General features: G+C 40.5%; 1 protein-coding gene across 1 annotated transcript in view; it reads right to left on the bottom strand.

Moving 5' to 3' along the window:
- n4bp1 (nedd4 binding protein 1) overlaps positions 1-25,519 on the bottom strand; it is an 80,700-nt gene extending 55,181 nt beyond the window's left edge. The window contains exons 1-2 of the mRNA XM_062036201.1: positions 25,468-25,519; positions 11,845-11,972 (exon numbers count right to left, since the gene is read on the bottom strand). The gene's annotated coding sequence lies outside the window, so the exon portion shown is untranslated. The remainder of the gene's footprint in view (positions 1-11,844; positions 11,973-25,467) is intronic.
- Between the last annotated feature and the right edge of the window lie 252 nt (positions 25,520-25,771).

Raw genomic sequence — 25,771 nt, 5'->3', positions numbered from 1 at the left:
TCTAGAATGGAACCTAGGTAGGTGACCTCATCTTTCCTGGTGATGACACTGTCACCTACTTTTATGGTGAAGTGATTGACTCTCTTAAGTTTGATGTGGGACCCAAACAGGATGGATTCTGTTTTACCCAAGTGGATGGATAGCTTGTTGTCAGCGAGCCAGGTGCAAGTTCTACAGAGCTCAGCACTGAGGATTTTCTCCACCTGTGACTCGTCCTTGTCGGATACCAGCAGGGCAGAGTCATCCGCAAACAAAAACAATTCACAGTCACATGCCGATGACATGTCGTTTATGTATATTAGGAACAGTAAAGGTCCCAATATACTGCCTTGGGGGACTCCACAGTTCACCGAGAGGGGGGGGGACACGGTGCCGTTCACCTCTACCACCTGCTCCCTCCCCTCCAAGTAAGACTGCATCCAGCTCCAAGAGGTTTTGTTAAATCCGATTGCTCTGAGCTTATCCAACAGTATAGCGTGGTTAACGGTGTCAAAGGCCTTCTGAAGGTCCAGCATGACCATGCCGCAGTATTTGCCCGCGTCCACCTCATGTTTGATGTGGTCGGTCAGATAGAGAAGGCATGTGTCAGTGGAGTGGTTAGTTCTGAAGCCGGATTGGAATTTGTACATGAGTTTATTAGTGGCAAGGTAACTATCGACCTGTTCATAAACTATTTTCTCCATTACTTTCGAAATGGAGCTGAGAATAGAAACAGGTCGGTAGTTGCCAGGTTCTAATTTGCTTCCTTTTTTAAAGAGGGGAGTTACTCTTGCTATCTTAAAATCTTTTGGTACTTGGCCTTGTGTAATTGATAGGTTTATTATGTGCGTGATGATCGGGGCAATGATGGAGGCAGAGTCCCTGAGGAATCTGGAGGGAATATTATCAAGGCCGGTGGCCTTGTTAGGGTGGAGCGCGCTCAATTTTTTAAACACCTCATCAGCTGTGACCATTTCTAATTTGAAATCATTGTTGGATACTCCTAGCTTTCTGTAGAAGGCTTTAATGTGTTCTACACCAAAGCGACCAGAGTGGTGGGACAGCTTGTTGACAAGAGTTGCAGCTATGCTGGTGAAAAAGGCGTTAAGTCTGCTAGCTACCTCCATTTTGTCTGTAATGAGGGAGTCACCCTCCTTGATGCTGATGTTGGTGAGTCTTGTTTTAAGTTTCTGGCTGCAACCAGGAAGCTGGTTGTTGAGAATTTTCCAGAGCTCACGTGGCTTATTCGTGTTTTCCTCTATTTTGTCGTTAATGTAATTTTTTTTTAAGGATTTAGTCAGGTTGGTTGACTTATTTCTTAATTTATTGCATTGCTTTTTGAGAGTTGAAAGGAGTAATTTGAGGTTGATATTATTGGGTTGTTTATCTACTTCTGTTTTACATTTTTGGTATTCAGAGTATTTCCTGTCTCTGTCTTTTATGGCAGCTAATAGGTCCGGATTCATCCATGGTTCCGAGCGGGCTTTGATCCTGACTGTTTTCACGGGAGCCATGTCATTTAGTATCTTTAGGAACGCCGTTTTGAAGCGATCCCAAGCGACATCGACCAGGTTGCTCGCGAGCACAGGGGACCAGTCCCACTCATCTAATTTTAAATTGAAATTGTCATTGGAGTATTTTTTGAGGGATCTGGATTGGGCTGTTATGTGGCCATTGGCTTTAGGTTTAGCTATTTTACGGGTGCAGAAGGTTAGATAGTGGTCGCTAAGACCCCAGATCATGACCCCACTATTTTTTATTTTAGGTCGGTCTGAAGTGAGAATGAGATCTATGGTTGATTGGGTGGGTGTCATTACATATGTTGACCAGAAGGAGCACTTCAAATATTTTACACACACTTGTTATTTCATATGTTGACCAGAGGGGGAGCACTTTTAAAACCGACACACAGTCAATTTGAAAATTCCCTCCTTTTTGGAACCACCCTAATTTTAATAGATTTCACCACCAGGGGTGCAAATGAGACATTCTCTATTAGATGCAATGGTTCTCCCTATTGGGACCATGATTTCGGTCCAAACTTGTTCACCGGTCCTCATATGGAAGGCACTTTTCTTTGTTGATGTCTCAAGAAGGGTAGAAATACAAGAACACACACAAAAACACACGCGTGCGCACACACACTCACAGACACATTCTTGTATTTCTTACCTTTTTGAGACCTCTGAAATATGCCTGCCTCTTTAGGACCCCCCTTTCTAGATGTATAAAGATGTGTATTTACTACATTAATAATATATACATACTATGCAAACATAAAAACGCTTGTTGTGAAAAATGAGCTGGAATTTTTTACAAGAAAAACTTAGAATTTTGTCAGTGTTATAATAAAAGCCGTAATTTTACTCAACGCCAGTCAAAATTTTACAAGAAAAACGGAACATTTGTGCAATATTATGATAAAAGTTGGAATTTTACTCAATAACAGTTGCAATTTTATAAGAAAAGTTTAGAATTTTGGCAATTTTATGAAAAGGGTCGAAACGTTACTCGACAAAAGTCCCAATTTTATAAGAAAACTTAAAAATGTTGGCACTATTATAATAATCATCGGAATTTTGCTTGGCAAAATTATGACAAAAGTCACAATTTTACTCAAAAAATGTCACTGTTTTACAAGAACCAAAAAAATTGGCAGTATTGTGATAAATGTCAGAATTTTATATGACAAATGTCACAATTTTGCATTAAAAAGTAATAATTTTACATAAAAAAGTAATAATTTTACGAGAACAATTGCAATATTACAGAAGCAGAAAGAATATGAGAAATTATTCCCAATTTAATAAGAAAAAAGTCGACACATTGTGAGAAAATGTTTTTGTTTGTAATTGGTTTTTAATCTTCATTATTTACTGCAAGTTATTACAGTATGTCTTCATATACATCTTTATTATTATTTTTTTTAAATTAATTTTGGCCAAAGGGGGCACTTTTCAATTTCTTACACACACACATGTGTCATTACATATGTTGACCAGAGAAGGAGCACTTAAAATTTTTACACACACTTGTTATTTCATATGTTGACCAGAGGGGGAGCACTTTTAAAACCGACACACAGTCAATTTGAAAATTCCCTCCTTTTTGTAACCACCCTAATTTTGATAGATTTCACCAAAAGGGGTGCAAATGAGACATTCTCTATTAGATGCAATGGTTCTCCCTATTGGGACCATGATTTCGGTCCAAACTTGTTCACCGGTCCTCATATGGAAGGCACTTTTCCTTGTTGGCAGTTTCAAGGGAACTCTACAGTGGGCAGCAGCGGTGCCGCGCCCAGGAATCATTTCTGGTGATTTAACCCCCAATTCCAACCCTTGATGCTGAGTGCCAAGCAGGGAGGTAATGGGTCCCATTTTTACAGTCTTTGGTATGACTCAGGGTTTGAACTCACAACCTACAGATCTCAGGGCGGACACTCTAACCACTAGGCCACAAAGTGGTGACCCTCGCCCCATCCTTGTTTGGGAATGACTGCGCATTTCACGGAAGCTGCTTTTATGCCCAATCATGGCACCCACCTGTTCCCAATTAGCCTGTTCACCTGTGGGATGTTCCAAATAAGTGTTTGATGAGCATTCCTCAACTTTCTCAGTCTTTTTTGCCACTTGTGCCAGCTTCTTTGAAACACGTTGCAGGCATCAAATTCCAAATGAGCTAATATTTGCAAAAAATAACAAGGTTTTCTAGTTCGAACGTTAAGTATCTTGTCTTTGCAGTCTATTCAATTGAATATAGGTTGAAAAGGATTTGCAAATCATTGTATTCTGTTTTTATTTACCATTTACACAACGTGCCAACTTCACTGGTTGTGTACTACGCTCACTAAGAGCCCTAATTGAAGATTTAAGCTCCTCTCTTTGCCTCTTACTATAACTAACTGCCAATTGCGATTATGTTTCTGCAGCATTGGCGTCCGCTTGCACTGATTTTGCTGCTCCTACTCTACGTGGAAGGAAAATAGAAGGCAACAAATACACACGCTAATACCCGAGCACACCCGCCCACTTAACAAATGTATTTATGTGCGCATCAGCGAAAGCCTTCCACCCTTTCCGAACGCACACTAACTTGTCCCCACCCTCCTTTCCCTTCATCCCTCTTTCTGTTGCGGGTCAGGGCAGATAGTGAGGAGATAAATATCACCGGCAATAAAAGGCCTGCATCATGAATAATAAAACAGCAGTAATCTCCTACCAATGATTTATACGTCTACAGGCTCAGATGGCTGCAGACGCACAACATGAGCGCAGGGGGGAGTCGCGCATTGAACACGGCTAAATTGAGACGAATGGTGATGCAGAGTGTACAAGTGGCAAGACACACACACACACACACACACGCATGCATGCACGGCGGGCAGCAGTCACTTTCACATACACACGCAAACCAAACACACTCGCCCACGCGTGTCAGAGAGGAACACAAGGCGTTTATGCTGGAGATATGGAGAGATGGACAGACGCGTACACTTTAAACTGCTCACATGTCAGTTCAGAGAAGCAGGAATTTACCGGCTTTTATTTTGTCGAGTCTATAACCCTCTTTGGCTGATGGAAGAGGAGAAAGAGGTGGAGATAAATATAGCTGACCGGGGCGCGTTTTCTCCTGCTGCTTCGTGTTCTGCCCGTGACTTGAGATGAGAGGTCACTTTAGCTGTCAAGGCAGAGAGACTTGGGCCTACCGGTGGCTAAAGCCGCACCGCGTCGAAACCTCCTCGTTTTGTTACTACGGAATAATGTTGTCCCGATGCCAATATTTTTGGACCGGTAAAGTTATTTCGATGCTTTTCGGTACTTTTCTAAATAAAGGGGACCACAAAAAAATTGCATTATTGGCTTTATTTTAACCAAAAATCTTAGGGTACATTAAACATATGTTTATTATTGCAATTTAGTCCTTAAATAAAATAGTTAACTTGTCTTCTAGTAGTAAGTAAACAAACAAAGACTCCTAATTAGTCTGCTGACGTAATGCAGTAACATATTGTGTCATTTATCATTCTATTATTTTGTCAACATTATGAGGGACATGCTGTAAAAATGGACTCTTAATCTACTTGTTCATTTACTGTTAATATCTGCTTACTTTCTCTTTTAACATGTTCTATCTACACGTGTTAAAATGTAATAATCACTTATTCTTCTGTTGTTTGACACTTTACGATGGATTCGTTTTGGATAGTACCACAAATGTGGGTATCAATCCGATACCAAGTAGTTACAGGATCATACATTGGTCATATTCAAAGTCCTCATGTGTCCAGGGATATATTTCCTGAGTTTATAAACATAATATACATTTAAAAAAAACTAAAGATGTTGTGATGCCAAAAAATATTGACATGATCTTAGTAGTATCGACTAAATACGTGCCTGTATTTGATATCATTACAGTGGATGTTAGGTGTAGATCCACCCATTGCATTTGTTTACATTGTGACGCCGGTGAGCTACGGTTTGTAGTGAAGCATGTTTAGCTATTCCTCGTCCTGCAGGGATGATACTTGTAAGAAACGTACTTTATTTGTCGCCATGGAGACCAGGATGAGTGATTTAGAAGTAGCTAAAACACTGCCGACGGCGAATGGACGTTAGCCGCTAGCTCTCTAGCTATGTCTTAAAGCACCTCTTCCTGTGGGCGTTTCAGTGTTATAACTTTAGCTTTATCTTTGGTTTTTAAGCCAAAATGCGTCCGTTCTCCCTTTTCTGTCTACAAACTGTGTCTGCTTGTAAGTACTCCGTGATTGTGTGCTGCCGAACATGCTTGTCTGCTCGTAAAACCAGCAATGTCACGAAGTGACTACGACACGGGCGCAGGGGAGTGCGGGACCGGTACTTTTCAGAGTGGGTATAATACCGAAAATTATTCATTAGTATCGCGGTACTATACTAATACCGGTATACCGTACAACCCTACTACGGAAAAAACAACAAGGCTCCACAATGTCCTAGCGGTTGGCATCTGGAGATTTGGGTTCAAATCTCTGTTGGAATCTAGCAGTGGCGGGCTGTGCGTTTCCCACCTAGGCCTTCAGTGATGTCCGACTTCAATGATTACCTCTCAAAATACCATATTTTATGTCCCCACATGACCATTGCTGGAGAAATACTATACAGGAACACTCGTTTCGGTTGATTAGAGTGGAAATGGCGGACATTTCCCCATTTCATCGCCGACATCGTCTCACAAGATGTAGTTTTTCTTTAAATATCCTTCTTCAAAATGGCCTTGCAAATATATATCTGCCACCTAATCGACGTTTCGTTCTCCTTCTTTGTGTGTCAACACTTCCTGCTTCCTGCTAAGTTGCAACTTGCGATTGGATACTCACTTTGGAATGACAAGTGAGTATCCAATCACAGTCTCGTTAACATCAGGCTACCGAGATAGGCTACTGTCAACAACTTGTGATCTGATTGGCTATCACAAATGTCAGATACACAGTTTCAACTTTCGATACAATAACGATATTGAAGCCTTGAGTATTGGCCGATACAGATATCAACCCGATATGATATCAGTAGCAATTATACACATTTTTGTTGTTGTTGGGTGGAATGTTACAAAATGTTTGATCAAGTGAAATTAGTCAAACAGAACAATGGTATGTGTGGAAATACACTGCCCTATTTATCGTTTACATTCTGGAATGGACTTATGCTGTCTTTAAATTGAAGTGGAGAGGTAGTTGTGTTTTAGTGATACCTATTCGCGACTATAATAAGTTGAAATAATGCGGACATGGTTGTTACGGGATGCTTTCTAGTACGCTTTTGAGACTTTGTACACGTAAGTAATAGGCAACTATAATCATTTGATCAGTGACGTGCGGTGAGGTTCATGGCTGGTGAGGCACTGACTTCATCACAGTCAGATTTACAAACATGAACCCTAAAGAGTATCTTATTCCCCATTTGATTGGCAGCAGTTAACGGGTTATGTTTAAAAACTCACACCAGCATTCTTCCCTGCTTGGCACTCAGCATCAAGGGTTGGAATTGGGGGTTAAATCACCAAAAATGATTCCCGGGCGCGGCACCGCTGCTGCCCACTGCTCCCCTCACCTCCCAGGGGGTGTTCAAGGGGATGGGTCAAATGCAGAGGACAAATTTCACCACACCTAGTGTGTGTGTGACAATCATTGGTACTTTAACTTAACTTTAACTTTACACATAAAAACTGTAGCACACAAAAAAGCACATTTAATAAAAAAAAGCGTTATTATGGTCTTACCTTTACTTAAAAATGAAGTCCATGCGCCGCTGTTGTGCTGGATTAATGCACCCCCGCCGTAGAATGCACCCCCTGACGGGAGTGTTATAACTAAAGCCCACACTTAAACTTTCCACGTGCAAGATTGAATCTATTTAAAAAAGTTATTTAATAAGAAGCCAAAAAGTGCAAAATCAATAATGTTCGTGTTGGAGGAGTTGTGAATGGATGAAATATGAAATCCGTGCTGCAGTCTGCAGGTGTACCTAATGTTGTGGCCTAGCAGTCATTCACAACTCCTCCAACACGAACATTAATGTTTTCGCACTTTTTGGCTTCTTATTGAATAACTTTTTTACATAGATTCAATCTTGCACGTGGAAAGTTTAAGTGTGGGCTTTAGTTGATATAACACTCCCGTCAGGGGGTGCATGCTACGGCGGGTGTGCATTAACCGGCACAAGGAGGCGGGATTACTACGAGCCTCAGCCAGTGCGTGTTCGCAGCAGTTTTATGATTGCTCAGCACAAGAAATACTTTACACACGTACAGTTGCTGACAAAATACACTGTACATTATATACCTCAGCTAACTAAACTATGGAAATGTATAATATAGTTCACAATACGGTCTCACTGCACAGCAGGCCAGCAGTTAGCCGAGTCCGCAATCCATGTTGAGGCACAACTGAGTGACGTGCCTCAACTGGCTGCTGATCACAGCAAGTCTCTTCTCAGTATTTGAACGGCAAATGTGAAAATTCAGCGATTTTGAATAAAAATAATCTAAATGGAAAACAACTTTATAGTATAATCACTGGATACATATAACAATTAAATTATTTTTTTTTCTTTTTACATTTTTTTTCTTTCCATGATGGCAGGTGAGGCTGGGCCTCACCTGCCTCCAGTGACTGCACGTCACTGCATTTGATGCACGTTTATATTGACAAATGTGGTATTTTAGACTTCAATATTGTTCAGTTAAGGACACTTATTATATATGTCTAACTTGTGTGGTATTGTATGCTTAGCTGTTACCTTCCAGGATACCTTTTGTAATGACTTGACTAAAATACAAGACAAGACTAACCTTGTGCTCTTATTAAAGGACATTTAGATGTAAAACATTACATGTAGAAATAAACGCACTGCTTGTATCAGAGCTTATATTGCTATGTCGATGTTTTTTTCCCCCACTGATATCTTTATCTTTCTTTACTGATATAAAATCGGATCGGACACACCCGGTGAGCTTGAAAGAGGTTGGGTATGAATATGTTTTGAATTTGGGAAGCTACCCTTGGCCCTCGCCAAACCAAACGACTTGACCGGCCAAATTAGTGTGGTGTAATATAGTATTTATATTTGGTTTCACATTTCGCAACTTGCAGTCAGACATGTGTGACATTTAAAAAAGTTCAACTGTGATGGCCAGTATATGTCACATGTCGCAAGCTACGCCATTGTAATCCTTGTTGACATTTATTCTTTAACACAAACCCTGATGCACGGTGTCTGAGAGGCCTGGGAGACTCCGATGTGTGAAATGACAAGGAGACATGATATAATCCTCCCAAAAAGTCACATACATGATTATCGATGTTCCCTTAAAACAGGGTAGCATGCGGCTTTAAAAACAGATTCAATTAACGTGTAAGGCACAGGTGTCAAACTCTGGCCTGCCACATAATTTAATTATGGCCCGCCACATCATTTTAACGCGGCGGGTCATTTCACTGTTGCCCGTCCCATAATTCTAACATTGCACGCCTCACAATTCTAAAGTGGCCTGCCAGGTCATCTAACGTGGTGTGCCATCCATGTCAATTTAAGTTGGTCCTCCACATAATTTTATGTGGTCCATGTTGTGATTTTGACCATTTTTTATATTACAAAACCCAAAACCAGTGAAGTTGGCACATTGTGTAAATTGTAAATAAAAACAGAATATAATGATTTGCAAATCCTTTTCAACTTATATTCAATTGAATAGACTGCAAAGACAAGATATTTAATGTTTGAACTGAGAACTTAATTTTTTTTTGGCAAATAATCATTAACTTAGAATTTAATGGCAGCAACACATTGCAAAAAAGTTGGCACAGGGGCATTTTTACCACTGTGTTACATGGCCTTTCCTTTAAACAACACTCAGTAAACGTTTGGGAACTGAGGAGAGCATTTTTTGAAGCTTTTCAGGTGGAATTCTTTCCCATTCTTGCTTGATGTACAGCTTAAGTGTTTCAACAGTCTCCATTGTGGTATTTTAGGCTTCATAATGCGCCACACATATTCAATGGAAGAAAGGTCTGGACTACAGGCAGGCTAGTCTAGTACCCGCACTCTTTTACTATGAATCCACATTGATGTAACACGTGGCTTGGCATTGTCTTGCTGAAATAAGTAAGACATTGCTTGGATGGCAACATACGTTGCTCCAAAACCTGTATGTACCTTTCAGCATTAATGGTGCCTTCACAGATGTGTAAGTTACCCATGCCTTGGGCACTAATACACCCCCATACCATCACAGATGCTGGTTTTTGAAGTTTGTGCCTATAACAATCCGGATGGTTCTATTACTCTTTATTCCGAAGGACACGACGTCCACAGTTTCCAAAAACAATTTGAAATGTGGACTCGTCAGACCACAGAACACTTTTCCACTTTGCATCAGTCCATCTTACATGAGCTCGGGCCCAGCGAAGCCGGCGGCGTTTCTGGGTGTTGTTGATAAATGGCTTTCGCTTTGTATAGTAGAGTTTTAACCTGCACTTACTGATGTACCGACAAACTGTAGTTTCTAACAGTGGTTTTCTGAAGTGTTCCTGAGCCCATGTGGTGATATCCTTTACACACTGATGTCGCTTTTTGATGCAGTACCGCCTGAGGGATCGAAAGTCACGGGCATTCAATGTTGATTTTCGGCCTTGATGCCTTACATGCAGTGATTTCTCCAGATTCTCTGAACCTTTTGATGATATTACGGACCGTAGATAGTGAAAGCCCTAAATTCCTTGCAATAGCTCGTTGAGAAATGTTGTTCTTATTAAACTGTTGGACAATTTGCTCACGCATTTGCTCACAAAGTGGTGACCCTCGCCCCATCCTTGTTTGTGAATGACTGAGCATTTCACGGAAGCTGCTTTTTATACCCAATCCTGTTCCTAATTAGCCTGTTCATCTGTGGGATGTTCCAAATAAGTGTTTGATGAGCATTCCTCATCTTTCTCAGTCTTTTTTGCCACTTGTGCCAGCTTTTTTGAAACATGTTGCAGGCATCAAATTCCAAATGAGCTAATATTTGCAAAACATAACAACGTTTTCCAGTTCGAAGTATCTTGTCTTTGCGGTCCATTCAATTGAATATAGGTTGAAAAGGATTAACACATGATTGGATTCTGTTTTTATTTACCATTTACACAACGTGCCAACTTCACTGGTTTCGGGGTTTGTAAATCGAAGTTCCACTGTATGCTGTACCAATAATAGAAGTTGAACTTTGTAAAATACTTCTGCATGGACTGAATACAATGTTGGCTGTGTTTAGCTTTCTTGGTCAACAACAAACAGGAATGTACACTACCGTTCAAAAGTTTGGGGTCACATTGAAATGTCCTTATTTTTGAAGGAAAAGCACTACTTTTCAATGAAGATAACTTTAAACTAGTCTTAACTTTAAAGAAATAGACTCTATACATTGCTAATGTGGTAAATGACTATTCTAGCTGCAAATGTCTGGTTTTTGGTGCAATATCTACATAGGTGTATAGAGGCCCATTTTCAGCAACTATCACTCCAGTGTTCTAATGGTACAATGTGTTTGCTCATTGGCTCAGAAGGCTAATTGATGATTAGAAAACCCTTGTGCAATCATGTTCACACATCTGAAAACAGTTTAGCTCGTTACAGAAGCTACAAAACTGACCTTCCTTTGAGCGGATTGAGTTTCTGGAGCATCACATTTGTGGGGTCAATTAAAGGCTCAAAATGGCCAGAAAAAGAGAACTTTCATCTGACACTCGACAGTCTATTCTTGTTCTTAGAAATGAAGGCTATTCCACAAAATTCTTTGGGTGACCCCAAACTTTTGAACGGTAGTGTATTAATCAGTTGTGTTTATAGAGCACCTAAGTCGAGTATGGAAACGTTAATGGATTGGAGGAAACCTTCACTGAAATCAATCAAAAAGTATTTTTCTTGTGGCGACTTTAACATTGACCTTTTGAACCCTCAAGCAAAAGACAATTGATGACTTTATAGCTACCATGTATAGCATGAGCTTATATCCTAAAATCACAAAACCAAGCAGAATCATAGGACATTGTGCCACACTCATTGATAATATCTTTACCATTATATGTGTCTGCTGCATATTGCACATGTTGGACCGTTGTAACACATGATGCCATGAACATGGAGGGAAATAAGTGTCTCCATGGTGACAGGCGGTATAGTACACGCAAAATCCTCATTTAAATAAGGCGGTCTGCACCACTTTTGCACTTGCCATCAATCGTATACACAGTCTTAGTAGATCACACGCAACAGTACTTTACGTTTTTGACTTTGCGCACAATTTAGTGCTTGTTATTTGGATCTTCGTAGATAAGGACCAATGTACCTTGCAGTAGGTGGGTAGAAAATGACAGCTTCTTTTCCATTCTCACCCACTGCTGGCCTTTATTTTGCTTCCACCTCTTCTTTCTTCTCCCTCATCTCCCACTCTTTGTGATGACACACGGTGACTTCCTGCAATAGCAACGTGCAACAAATCAGATTTTTCTGTGAATTGATCTTCTCCTCCCTCCGCCGACTGTCTGAATCACGTTTCCTGTCCGTCCCCTGTGTTTGTCCCTCTCCAACAGGCATCTGTATCTATATTCCTCCTCCATTGATGTGTGCGTGTGTCTGCTACTCACTTCTTCTCTCCTTTATTTAAACATACAATAAAAGTATTTTCCATCCCCATGATGTTCAATCTCCAGCAAAGCACTCCTTTTTCTCTCGTCTTCCTCTTTTCCTACAACTAAATGAAGATAAAACTGAGAATTGTTTTTGGTGCTAAAAAAGAAAGGTTTAAAGTCGTCCAACACCTTCAATCACTGTCCCTGAAAACCTCAAATAAAGCCAGAAATCTTGGGGTTATTTTAGATTCTGATTTATATTTTGACAGTCACATCAAATCAGTAACAAAATCGGCCTACTATCACCTCAAAAATGTAAAAAGACTTAGAGGGCTCATGTCAGCTCAAGACTTTGAAAAACTTGTACATGCCTTTATTACCAGTAGGCTAGACTATTGTAATGGTCTCCTTGCAGGTCTTCCCAAAAAAACTGTCAGGCAGCTACAGCTTGTTCAGAACGCTGCTGCTAGAGTTCTAACAAAGACCAAAAAATGTGAGCACATTACACCAATTCTTAAAGGCCTACTGAAATGATTTTTTTTTTATTTAAACGGGGATAGCAGATCCATTCTATGTGTCATACTTGATCATTTCGCGATATTGCCATATTTTTGCTGAAAGGATTTAGTAGAGAAAATCGACGATAAAGTTCGCAACTTTTGCTCGCTGATAAAAAAAAGCCTTGCTTGTACCGGAAGTAGCGTGACGTCACAGGAGCTAGTATTCCTCACAATTCCCCATTGTTTACAATGGAGCGAGAGAGATTCGGACCGAGAAAGTGATGATTACCCCATTAATTTGAGCGAGGATGAAAGATTCGTAGATGAGGAACGTTACAGTGAAGGACTTGAGAGACAGCGATGGACGTATCTTTTTTCGCTCTGACCGTAACTTAGGTACAAGCTGGCTCATTGGATTCCACACTCTCCTTTTTTTTATTGTGGATCACGTATTTGTATTTTAAACCACCTCGGATACTATCCTCTTGAAAATGAGAGTCGAGAACGCGAAATGGACATTCAGTGCCTTTTATCTCCACGACAATACATCGGCGAAATGCTTTAGCTACGAGCTAACGTGATAGCATCGTGCTTTAACTGCATATAGAAACAAAAAAATAAACCCCTGACAGGAAGGATAGATAGAAAATCAACAATACTATTAAACCGTGGACATGTAAATACACGGTTAATGCTTTCCAGGCTGGCGAAGGTTAACAATGCTGTGCTAACGACGCCATTGAAGCTAACTTAGCAACGGGACCTCACAGAGCTATGCTAAAAACATTAGCTCTCCACCTACGCCAGCCAGCCCTCATCTACTCATCAACACCCGTGCTCACCTGCGTTCCAGCGATCGGCAGAAGGACGAAGGACTTCACCCGATGCGTTTGGCGGCCCGGAGACGTAGGAAGTCAAGGTGAGGTCGGCGGCTAGCGCGGCTAGCGCTCCAACAAAGTCCTCCTGGTTGTGTTGCTGTAGTCCGCTGCTAATACACTGATCCCACCTACAACTGTCTTCTTTGCAGCCTTCATTGTTCATTAAACAAATTGCAAAAGATGTTCAGAATACTGTGGAATTATGAAATGAAAACAGAGCTTTTTGTATAGGATTCTACGGGTACCATAACTTCCGTTACTCTGACTTCGTCACGCGCATACGTCATTATACCGCGACGTTTCAGCCGGATATTTCCCGGGAAGTTTTAAATGTCACTTTATAAGTTAACCCGGCCGTATTGGCATGTGTTGCAATGTTAAGATTTCATCATTGATATATAAACTATCAGACTGCGTGGTCGGTAGTAGTGGCTTTCAGTAGGCCTTTAAATCCTTACATTGGCTCCCTGTACATCAGAGAATTGATTTCAAAATCCTCCTGCTCACATATAAATCACTACATGGTCTAGGGCCCAAGTATATCACTGATATGCTCCCACTATATAAGCCCTCTAGATCACTAAGATCTTCTGAGACCAATCTGTTAGCGGTTCCAAGAGTAAACTCAAATCAAGGGAGAGCATCATTCAGTCACTATGCAACAAATAGCTGGAATAAACTTCCTGAAGATGTCAGACTCTCCCCAACTCTGACTACTTTTAAAACTAGACTGAAGACTTTTATGTTCACCTTAGCTTTCAGCTAAATCTTTTAATCTTTTAACTTTTAACGTCTGCACTGTTTTTATTTTTATTGTCTGCATTTTAATTTTGCTTTCATTTTCTTTCATTTCACTTTGTTGTCTGTGAAGCACTTTGAGTCTGCCTTGTGTATGAAAAGCGCTATACAAATAAAATTGCCTTGCCTTGCCTTGCCTTTCCTCCTAATCTTTTTTTTTTCCAAACGTCCCTCCCCACCCGCTGCGAGATCCGTTTCAGACATGCCCGTTTGGTGCTACAACCTATTTAGGGTGCTGCTGCCGTAGCTGCAAGGTAATTGGAAGCGAAGTCACGGTCAGCACAGACAACATGGTCGACCAGGCTGTTTGTGCAATGAGCAGAAACACTGAAAACAAAAAAGAAGGCACGTGTCAAGTGAGGGAAGAAGATGACACAGAAAAAGTCATCATTATTCCTCTCCTGATTTCACAGAGAACTCTTTAGATTACCTCTTCAAACCTGGCCAGTAGCGTGCATGATGGGTAAAAGAGCCTCATAATCAAGATGCAATGTAATAATACCATGTCAGTTAAGATTGAACATTGAATTATTTTGTATATTCCTGAGAACCAGCGTCTTCTGCAGTGGACAATTGATTTCTGTCAATTATTTATTCTATTTTGAATGTATATTCTACTTTGTCAGAGTTAAGCATTTTGTAAAAAAAACTAAACAGAGGCCTCATTTATAAAGCTTGCTCTGCACAAAAAAAGTTGCATCAAATGTGCATGAGTGACTGACTGTATAATGTTGGAATTCGTAGAAAAAAATGTGTAAATGAGCTTAATGCGGAAAAGGTTGCATATTTCTATGCACCGTCCATCATCCGTTGGAAAAAATATATATACACTACCGTTCAAAAGTTTGGGGTCACATTGAAATGTCCTTATTTTTGAAGGAAAAGCACTGTACTTTTCAATGAAGATAACTTTAAACTAGTCTTAACTTTAAAGAAATACACTCTATACATTGCTAATGTGGTAAATGACTATTCTAGCTGCAAATGTCTGCTTTTTGGTGCAATATCTACATAGGTGTATAGAGGCCCATTTCCAGCAACTATCACTCCAGTGTTCTAATGGTACAATGTGTTTGCTCATTGGCTCAGAAGGCTAATTGATGATTAGAAAACCCTTGTGCAATCATGTTCACACATCTGAAAACACTTTAGCTCGTTACAGAAGCTACAAAACTGACCTTCCTTTGAGCAGATTGAGTTTCTGGAGCATCACATTTGTGGGGTCAATTAAAGGCTCAAAATGGCCAGAAAAAGAGAACTTTCATCTGAAACTCGACAGTCTATTCTTGTTCTTAGAAATGAAGGCTATTCCACAAAATTGTTTGGGTGACCCCAAACTTTTGAACGGTAGTGTACATACAGTGCATTTGGAAAGTATTCACAGGGCTTCACTTTTTCCACATGTTGTTATGTTACAGCCTTTTTCCAAAATTAGCATAAAATGGATGGATGGAGAGAATCAATGTATATTTGTCCTAAAAATTCTACAAATAACCCATAATGACAATGTGAAAAGTTTTTTTTTTTTTTAAATAGCACATTTTTAAAAACTAAAAATCACACCTTTGGCAACAATTACAGCCTCAATGCCACACGTTTGGCACACCCATTTTTGGGCAGGCAAAACGTCTTCTAAGACAAACCAAACAATCCAGTTGCGATCGATTGAATGCCCTGAGAATACAAAGACCTGGGTGAATGAGAACATTCATAGACCTATCTTTGGACAGTTTCTCTCATTCCTCTTTGCAGCACCTCCAAGCTCCATCAGACTGGATGGGAAGGGTTTGTTGTCATCCAGGATGTCTCTGTACATCGCTGCAATCACAGCGTGAATACAAGCCTTTTTCATCCCACCCCTCCACAGCAAACATTTGTTAATTGAGCTGTTTGCACCATCTTGTGCGGCAATAGGCCTAATATTAATTTCACTATAAACAACTTCTTAAGTTATGTTGTAGTACGAAACAATATTGAAAATGCATAATTGTGTGTTTTCAATAATTATGCATAAGCATAAAGACACTTGTCCCATTTTAGATGTACCGTCTGGTTATTAGCAGGCGCCATCTTTGCAAGTTAAACATTTTTGCCATCGCCGCTTGTTTTAGGCTGAACTTTTTTACTGAATATTGTTTGGTCAAATTCCGTTGAAACGACTTTTATATTGAACTAGGGCTGCAACAACTAATCGATTAAAATCGATTACCAAAATAGTTGGCGATTAATTTAGTCATCGATTCGTTGGAACTATGCTATGCGCATGCGCGGAGGCTTTTTTTTTTGTGGTTATTTTTTAATTTTAAATTTTTATAAACCTTTATTTATAAACTGCAATGTTTACAAACAGCTGAGAAACAATAATCAAAATAAGTACAAAAACAGTACAAAACAGCGCCAGGGCGGCGGTTAGGCTACGTCTCATGAGGTGGCGTAAGCTAGCCAATGATGTGTCATGTGCAGCTCACGTGACGACGGCGTCTCCTTTGCTGGAAAAATTCGAAAAATGGCGCAGGAAAACACTACCAATAGTTTAGCGGAGAAACATCTTGAGGTTATTGCTTCAATGGAGAAAAGTGTACGACCTAAGTCGTCAAAAGTGTGGGAACACTTTACTTTAAAGACTTCAAAGAAGACCGTTTCCTGCAAAATGGCACGGAAGTACAACATTGCTTCAGGAGCACCTGAAGAAGAAACATGTTGGAGCCATGGATGAAGGGAAGAACTCACAGTACGTAACTTTTTGAGTCCATAGTGGCAACAAGCATTCATGAGTTCAGCTTTTTTGTGAGTAACGTTAAAGTTATGCCTTTGTTGCAACGCGGGGCTGATAATGTGTCTCCGGCACATTTGACTCCGTTTTGAGAGAGAAAACGCACGGTTACCAATTTGGAAATAAACGTAACGGACAGAAATATCTCAGGTTGGTTTCATAATGGATCAATGTAGCCGGGCTGATAAAGCTATATAAATCTATTTAGATTTGAGTGACGCTTTAGTATAACTAAACGTTATGAAGGTGCTGGAATATTTCATGCTATTATTCAGAGGCAGCCTAAAATGAATCCTTTATTATTCACAACAGAAACGTGTACAATATCTGATTCAGTTCTGATGAGTTACATTTCTGTGTTATTATTGGTGTATGCTGCACCCCCAATGTCCACAACATGGTGCCACTATGCTGTTTTTTTTCCAATAAAATACTGGAAAGGATAGAAATGTAGTTTGTCTCTTTTATCCGATTATTAATCGATTAATCGAAGTAATAATCGACAGATTAATCGATTATCAAATTAATCGTTAGTTGCAGCCCTATATTGAACATGCTTGTGCTGAGTATCATAACTGATTTTATTGAATGAGAACTGAAGCCACTTCATAGCCCCCTCACGACTCAGTCAAGCCCCCGTCCCTGTACAAATGTGATGCCAACGTGTGTGGCAGGAAGCCAAGATGCAAGGCCGACAGTAATGGTTCAAATACCCTCAAAGTTTAGTACCGTATTTTCCGGACCATAGGGCGCACCGGATTATAAACCGTACTGCTGATGAGTGGGTCTATTTTCATACAAAAGGCGCACCGGATTATAAGGCGCATTGAAGGAGTCATATTATGATTTTTTTTCTAAATGTAAAACACTTCCTTGTGGTCTACATAACATGTAATGGTGGTTCTTTGTCAAAATGTTGCATAGATTATGTTTTACAGATTATCTTCAAGCCGCTTTCTGACAGTCGCTTCGTTTTGTGGGCGGTCTTATTTACGTGGCTCACCTTGGACAGCGTCTTCTCCCCGTCATCTTTGTTGTAGCGGTGTAGCGTGCAAGGATGGGAGTGGAAGAAGTGTCAAAAGATGGAGCTAACTGTTTTAATGACATTCAGACTTTACTTCAATCAATAACGGAGCAGCATCTCCTCATCCGTGGCTCACTAGTGCAACAACAACGCCGGAAATGTGTCCCACGAAAAACCGTCCGACCGGAACTCTCTAGTAACTAAAGTTCCTTGGGTGAATTATGTAAACTCACTAAACCGGTAGTTTTTAGCGTCGACTGATGGATATAAGTTAGAACTTTACACTACTTTATATTAAAAAAGGAAACAGTGGAGGATGAATGTCCCATTACAAGAAGATAGAGATAAAGAGGAAGCTTATCGACTATGGCGTCAGACTACAATGGCGGAGGCGCGCACATTTTCAGGACTTATGCAGATCCCAAATACACATCAGCAGGTACCAGAAGGTAAGAAAAGTTGCTTTTGCATAATATTGCGAAACAAAACACCCGATAAAATGTCTGCTAATAGGTGCTATTTTGCGGTCCTTATACACACACCATACTAATACTCGTAAGTTGAAGAGTACGTCTGACTACTGTAGCCTTAATGCGCCGACAATCCATCAAGCGGTGCAGCTTTATAGCTTTTTGAGCGCCGTGTGTATTGTGCTATTCTCAATGGAGCATTTGAAGTTTTGGTGTCGCTTACTGGTGTCATATTGCAGTCTAAACGTATTTCTTGTGTGTGACTGCCATCTAGTGGTCACACTTATCATTACATCATGTACCAAATACAATTGCTTCGAGGTCGGTAAGCACAAACAGAATTATTCCATACTTTAGGCGCACCGGGTTATAAGGCGCACTGTCGATTTTTGCGAAAATTAAAGGATTTTAAGTGCGCCTTATAGTCTGAAAAATACGGTATTTATTTGCTGGCACGATTGAATTGGCCGGTCTAGAAGTGTTTATTTGTTCAAAACTTGGATTTTGAAGAGTACGCCTGACTACTGTAGCCGTAACGCGCCGACAATCCATCAAGCGGTGCGGCTTTATTGCTTTTTGAGCGCCGTGTGTATTGTTCTACATTCTTAATGGAACATTTAAAGTTTTGGTGTTGTTTATTGCCATCATATTGCAGTCTACACGTATTTCGTATGTGTGACTGCCATCTACTGGTTACACTTATCATTACACCATGTACTATACCAAATAAAATAGCTTCAAGGTTGGTAAGCCCAACCAAAATTATTTCGTACATTAGGCGCACCGGGTTATAAGGCACACTGTCAATTTTTGCGAAAATGAAATTATTTTAAAGGCCTACTGAAATGAATTTTTTTTATTTAAACGGGGATAGCAGATCCATTCTATGTGTCATACTTGATCATTTTGCGATATTGCCATATTTTTGCTGAAAGGATTTAGTAGAGAACATCGACGATAAAGTTTGCAACTTTTGGTCGCTGACAAAAAAAGCCTTGCCTGTACCGGAAGTAGCGTGACGTCACAGGTTGAAGGGCTCCTCACATTTCCCCATTGTTTACAATGTAGCAAGAGCGATTCGGACCGAGAAAGCGACGATTACCCCATTAATTTGAGCGAGGATGAAAGATTTGTGGATGAGGAACGTGAGAGTGAAGGACTAGAGTGCAGTGCAGGACGTATCTTTTTTCGCTCTGACCGTAACTTAGGTACAAGGGTTCATTGGATTCCACACTTTCTCCTTTTTCTATTGTGGATCACAGATTTGTATTTTAAACCACCTCGGATACTATATCCTCTTGAAAATGAGAGTCGAGAACGCGAAATGGACATTCACAGTGACTTTTATCTCCACGACAATACAACGGCGAAGCTCTTTAGCTACGGAGCTAACGTGATAGCATCGTGCTTAAATGCAGATAGAAACAAAAGAAATAAATCCCTGACTGGAAGGATAGACAGAACATCAACAATACTATTAAACCATGGACATGTAACTACACGGTTAATGCTTTCCAGCCTGTCGAAGCTTAACAATGCTGTTGATAACGACGCCATTGAAGCTAACTTAGCTACGGGACCTTGACAGAGCTATGCTAAAAACATTAGCTCTGCACTTACGCCAGCTCTCATCTGCTCATCACGACCCGTGCTCACCTGCGTTCCAGTGATCGACGGCGCGACGAAGGACTTCACCCGATCACCGATGCGGTCGGCGGCCCGGAGACGGAGGAAGTCAAGGTGAGGACAGCGGTGCGGCGGCGGGCGTTGTAGCTTTCGACGACACCCAGGCCGCCATCAGAGTCGGCAAGAAACATATATTTCCCCAAAGTTACGTACGTGACATGCACATAGCGCCACGCACGTACGGGAAAGCGATCAAATGTTTGGAAGCCAAAGCTGTACTCACGGTAGCGCGTCTGCTATCCATCTCAAAGTCCTCCTGGTTGTGTTGCTGTAGTCCGCCGCTAATACACCGATCCCACTTACAGCTTTCTTCTTTGCAGTCTTCATTGTTCTTAAAACAAATTGCAAAAGATTCACCAACACAGACGTCCAGAATACTGTGGAATTTTTCGATGAAAACAGAGCTGTTTGTATTGGGACACAATGGTGTGCCAATACTTCCGTTCACTCCGTGACGTCACGCGCAAACGTCATCATACTGAGACGTTTTCAACCGGATATTTCCCGGGAAATTTAAAATTGCACTTTATAAGTTAACCCGGCCGTATTGGCATGTGTTGCAATGTTAAGATTTCATCATTGATATATAAACTATCAGACTGCGTGGTCGGTAGTAGTGGCTTTCAGTAGGCCTTTAAGTGCGCCTTACAGTTCGAAAAATACGGTAATTACTCCAAACAACAGTACAACAACAAAAATAGCCCAATGCTAGTCAAGTCCAAGAAGATACCGAACAAAAAGCAAAGCAAAAGGCTTGAAGAGACAATCCAAAATTAACAACAAAACGCGTGGCAAAAGGCCCGGGGAAAAAAGTAGCAATATAAAACAAAGTACAACTACTATGGTACACACAAACTAATCCAAATGACTAAACCAAAACGTGCACGGCCAGGAGCAAAGAGCCGGGAGAACTGGAGACAAAACAAAATTCAATGAGCACGGTTCTATATGCAGAGAAAAGAACCGCAACAAACAACCATAGCAACAAGGTTTAAGAAGGCCTAATTGCCAAGTTCTCCACAGGTGTGTCTCCTGGCTCTACCCCCCTGTCGGCCTTACAGCAATCTGAAAAACAGAGAAGAGGTCAACAGAACAATGAATAAAAGGAATCTAAAGAACCATATCCAAAGCACATGTTTTTTCCATCCTATTGGGCTTTTTAAAATGCAGCACCCGCTGATTATAGCAGATAAAAAAGTGAAACAGGGTTGGACAGCGGCAGTATGTTTCTCGTGGTTTGTGAGCTGCAAATTGATGAAAAGACTTTTAGCTCTTGTTAACCAAAAAGCCAAGCGTCAGATGTTATTGTCTGGAGCGTAAACACGCTTCTTGCAATATCAGTCACACAAAGTGCAGTTGGAATGTCAGGACGACACTAATGGGAGGCTACTGGGAAGATGCATTAATTGCAATAAAATGAGGCAGAAATAAATCTTCTTTACACACAGCACTTCTTGTTTCAAAAGGAGGGGAGCTAGCAAGATACGTCCTAAAACCTGGTATGAAAACTTGGGGCTGGCATCATATCGATACCAAGGGTGGTATCAGTATCAGATGGGTGCCATCGGGCAGCGGTGTCCAAAAGTGTCCCTAATGAAAACCTATGCAAATTAAAAAGATAACACACAATAATCTACTATTATGATTCAGTTGAAGTGTGATTCACACATTGTGTTTTTTTCTTGACCAAGGTGTTCAAAATAAAGAAAGAAAAAAAGAAAACTACACACACAGCTATTTGAAAACCAACAATAATGATTTGTCACTCCAGCCACCCCGCCCCTCATCTAGTTATCCTTCCATTTCTCTAATATGACGGCTTTTTTTTCTTCTCCAAGTCTCCTCTTGCTCCCCTCCTTCGTCATTTCCTCGCTAATGTGTCCATCTTTCACCCCTTATTTAGCACAGTAGGGAAGCGCTGCATTTGGAGCTCATTAAATAAAGACCTACAACAGCGCGCACATGTGTGTGTGTGTGTGTGTTTTGCGTTGGAGCTCGCTGGTTTGTATTTGAGAATGACTGGGAATTTATGACTACGTTCCAAAATACCTGCCTCGGAATATTTTTATTAATTCATCGGGCATAAAAACGCTTTATACTGATAATTATATTGTTTACGTGTCTGAAATGATTTTTCTAGTGGGTAATTGTACAAATATAAGGGGTGTCCCAGGCTGATCTTGACAGAGGATATAGGTCTGATATCAGCAAAAAAATGCGTATCGGCTTACCGTATTTTCCGGACCAATGGCGGATGACTCTGCCCTGCTGGTATCCGGCAAGGACAAGTCACAGGTGGAGAAAATCCTCAGTGCTGAGCTCTGTAAAACTTGCACCTGGCTCGCTGACAACAAGCTATCCATACACTTGGGTAAAACAGAATCCATCCTGTTTGGGTCCCACATCAACCTTAAGAAAGTCAATGACTTCACCATAAAAGTGGGTGACATTGTTATCACCAGGAAAGATGAGGTCACCTACCTAGGTTCCATTCTAGAGGCTAACCTTTCCTGTGATAAAATGGCAACCAAGGTAATCAGAAAGGTTAACCAACGAACGAGATTTCTCTACAGAATCTCCTCTCTGGTCAACAAAAGCACCATGAGGATTCTGGCGGGAACTCTCGTTCAACCCTTTTTCGATTACGCATGCACCTCCTGGTACCCTAGCACCTCCAAAACCCTCAAATCTGAACTCCAAACATCTCAGAACAAGCTAGTCAGGTTACTTCTAGACCTCCACCCCAGATCCCACCTCACTCCTACCCACTTCTCCAAAGTGGGCTGGCTCAAGGTGGAGGACAGAGTTAAACAACTTGCACTGAGCCTGGTCTATAAAATCCACTACACCTCCCTGATACCGAAGTACATGTCAAACTACTTCCTTAACGTAAATGACCGCCATAACCACAACACCAGGGGGAGCTCCACTAACCACCTTAAACCCAGATTCCGAACTAACAAAGGTCTTAACTCATTCTCTTTCTATGCCACATCAATGTGGAATGCGCTCCCAACAGGTATAAAAGAAAGGGCATCTCTATCCTCCTTCAAAACCGCAACAAAAGTTCACCTCCAGGCAGCTACAACCCTAAACTAACACCCTCCCCGGATTGCTAATAATCAAATGTAAACAATCAAATGCAGATACTTTTTCTTATGCCTTCTGATCTCTCTCTCTCTCTCTCTATGTCCACTAATTGCTGTCCATATCCCCCCGCCCCCTCCACACCCCTGATTGTAAATAATGTAAATAATTCAATGTGATTATCTTGTGTGATGACTGTATTATGATGATAGTATATATGATAGTATATATCTGTATCATGAATCAATTTAAGTGGACCCCGACTTAAACAAGTTGAAAAACTTATTCGGGTGTTACCATTTAGTGGTCAATTGTACGTAATATGTACTTCACTGTGCAACCTACTAATAAAAGTCTCAATCAATCAATCAATCAAACCATAGAGCGCACCGGATTATAAGGCGCACTGTCGATGAATGGTCTATTTTCTATCTTTTTTCTAATATAAAGCGCACCGGAGTATAGGGCACATTAAAGAAGTCATATTATTATTATTTTTTTCTAAATGTAAAACACTTCCTTGTGGTCTACATAACATGTAATGGTGGTTCTTTGGTCAAAATGTTGCTTAGATTAGGTTTTACGGATCATCTTCAAGCTGCTACGCACCGTTTTGTGGGCGGTCTTATTTACGTGGCTCACCTTCGACAGCGTCTTCTCCCCGTCATCTTTGTTGTAGCGGTGTAGCGTGCAAGGACGGGAGTGGAAGAAGTGTCAAAAGATGGAGCTAACTGTTTTAATGACATTCAGACTTTACTTCAATCAATAATAGCTCCTCATCTGAGGCTCTCTAGTGCAACAACAAGGCCGGAAATGTGTCCCGTGAAAAACCGTCCGACCGGAACTCTCTAATAACTAAAGTTCCTTGGGTGAATTATGTAAACTCACTACACCGGTATGTTTTAGCGCTGTCATGGCAAGTTTACTGACAGCTATAAGTAAGAACTTTACACTACTTTATATTAGAAACGGCAAGAGCGGAGGATGAATGTCCCATAACAAGAAGATAGAGAAAAAGACTAGACAGACTACAAAGGCGGACGCGCGCAAATTTTCAGGACTTATGCAGATTCCAAATACAGATCAGCAGGTACCAGAAGGTAAGAAAAGTTGCTTTTGCATAATATTGCGAAACAAAACGCCAGATAATATGTCTTACCTTATACACACACCATAATAATACTTGTATGTTGAAGCACAGTACAATCCATCAAGCGGTGTGGCTTCATAGCTTACCAAAGTCGTACTAAAACATTTGGATAGATTTTTGAGCGCTGTGTGTAATGTTCTATATTTTCAATGGAACATATACAATTTTGGTGTTGTTCACTTCTTATGCAGACCCCAAATACAGATCAGCAGGTACCAGTAGGTGAGAAAAGTTGCTTTTGCATTATATTGCGAAACAGATAATATGTCTTACCTTATACACACACCATAATGATACTTTTATGTTGAAGCACAGTACAATCCATCAAGCGGTGCGACTTCATAGCTTACCAAAGTCGTACTAGAACATTTTGATAGATTTTTGAGCGCCGTGTGTAATGTTCTATATTTTCAATGGAACATATACAATTTTGGTGTTGTTTACTTGAGTCATATTGCAGTCTACACGTATCTCTTATGTGTGACTGCCATCATATTGCAGTCTACACGTATCTCTTATGTGTGACTGCCATCTACTGGTCACACTCATCATTTCACCATGTACCAAATAAAATAGCTTTGAGGTCGGTTATAAGGCGCACTGTCGAGTTTTGAGAAAATGAAAGGATTTTAAGTGCGCCTTATAGTCTGAAAAATACGGTAATAATAAAAAATATATTATGAACATACCGATATAGTAATCTTTAATACGTTAACTGACACAGTCAATCACATACGACCACAACTGTAAACATGTTGTGAAAGCATAAGTATCCAGTCTCTTAACATTCTGCATATTTAACTATACCTGTATAAATGTCCCTGTGATATGAAAAGAAAGTCATGCGTTGAGGGAAACATCACTATACTTTTCTTCAATTTCCAAATGTTTCTATGATGTCATTGTGCCGTTTGGGGTGCATGTCTCACCTTTCTTTTCTTTTTTTTTATAATGTCATGTTTATCATGTCTCACCTTTCTTACGTCACGACTCTGGAGAGTGGAGACCAATGAGCGTTGTCAGGAGGCTTAATGACATTCAAAAGGGCGAAATTAAAAAGATAAACAATACAGTCAATATATACATAGTGTATGTTATGCAAATGTATACATATATATGCTGTAATGCTACCTTACAAGGCATGAAGAAGGTAAACAAATGTGACTACTAACGTCGTTTTAGATGACATCGGAAATCATCGCTAATGAGCATGACAAATATCTAATTTTACGATCACAAATCGTGAAGTTAGCTAGCAATATTTTGGACAAAAACAAA

This window comes from Entelurus aequoreus, linkage group LG24 (genome assembly GCF_033978785.1).
Source record: "Entelurus aequoreus isolate RoL-2023_Sb linkage group LG24, RoL_Eaeq_v1.1, whole genome shotgun sequence".
NCBI lineage: Eukaryota > Metazoa > Chordata > Actinopteri > Syngnathiformes > Syngnathidae > Entelurus > Entelurus aequoreus.
Note: the sequence above shows the minus strand (reverse complement) of the source record. Positions and strands in the feature narration are given on the sequence as shown.